Source organism: Hipposideros armiger, unplaced genomic scaffold, assembly GCF_001890085.2.
Source record: "Hipposideros armiger isolate ML-2016 unplaced genomic scaffold, ASM189008v1 scaffold_7594, whole genome shotgun sequence".
In the NCBI taxonomy this organism is placed as follows: Eukaryota; Metazoa; Chordata; class Mammalia; order Chiroptera; family Hipposideridae; genus Hipposideros; species Hipposideros armiger.
Window position 1 is genome coordinate 1 of NW_017738500.1, and position 1051 is coordinate 1051.

The 1051-nt window shown below is 58.0% G+C and overlaps 1 pseudogene; it reads left to right on the top strand.

Moving 5' to 3' along the window:
- Positions 1-131: 131 nt before the first annotated feature.
- On the top strand, positions 132-1041 carry LOC109378926 (uncharacterized protein C11orf24-like; annotated as a pseudogene).
- Positions 1042-1051: the final 10 nt, after the last annotated feature.

The following is a 1051-nucleotide window of genomic DNA, read 5'->3' on the forward strand; positions in this document are numbered from 1 at the left end:
CCCAGCCTGAGAGCACACCTGAACCGCTGCCTCTGATACACCAGCAAGCAGCAAGGCATCATCTGCAGCCTGAGAGAAGCCGGCTGGGGGCCTTGGGGACCTCCCAGCCTGGCTCCGGACTCACCAGCAAGATGTGGACAGCCATCGTCCTCATTTGCATTTTCTCCTTGTCCTTATTCTGAAAGCCAAGGAGTATTCCAGGATCCAAGGTACTTAGTCCTCAACCAGACACAGGATAATTTAATCAACAAAAGCGCATCCGGAGAAACAACTAAAGTGTCTCTAATAAAGCATCTGAAAAAAAATGGCAATGGCTATACCCTCTCCTGTCGCGTTGGCCAAAGGGACTTTGGTAGCCAACCCCAGCTCTCCTGCAGTCACAGCAGGGAGAACACACAAGACAGACCTGGGCCCTTCGGCAACTGCAGCAGGTCCCCCTGGCCGCATTGCCTCTAGCGTGCCCACGCCACGCCACTGACCCAGACATCTGTACACATAGCCTACTTGGTCCTGCACTGCTGATCTGAGCACACCCAGCAAACAGGAGCCCAGCGGCAGCACATTGCCAAGTGCAGCATCTCTGACGACGCTGGCCACGAACGCTCAAACAGCTACTGTCACCATGGCACATGCAAGCAGCCCCCACGGGCGCACAGAGCCCTTCCAAGCACACATCCGACCACTCCACAGCCAGCCCCGCGGCCCCCACAAGTCCCCAAGCACTTAACATTGCCTACACAAGGCCCCACCATCCCGGCTTCCATGGCCAGGCCTGTGGCAGACCCAGCAAGTAGGCCCACGCCCTGCCTCATGAACACAATCCCAGAGTCCATTTCTCCCTGCATGGCTTCCCTGCCCACAACAGTGGTGACCACCACCAAGACACAAGCCGAGGAGCCAGCTGCCACCATAGTGCCAGCTCCTGTGCTTCACACCAGCCCAGTTCCTGGGGTAGGGGCCATGTCCCCTACAACACAGCCAAGCCCTGCTCCATCTCACCATGGGCCCATGGGGCCAAGCATGCCCCAGACACAGGAGCAGGTCCAGTCTG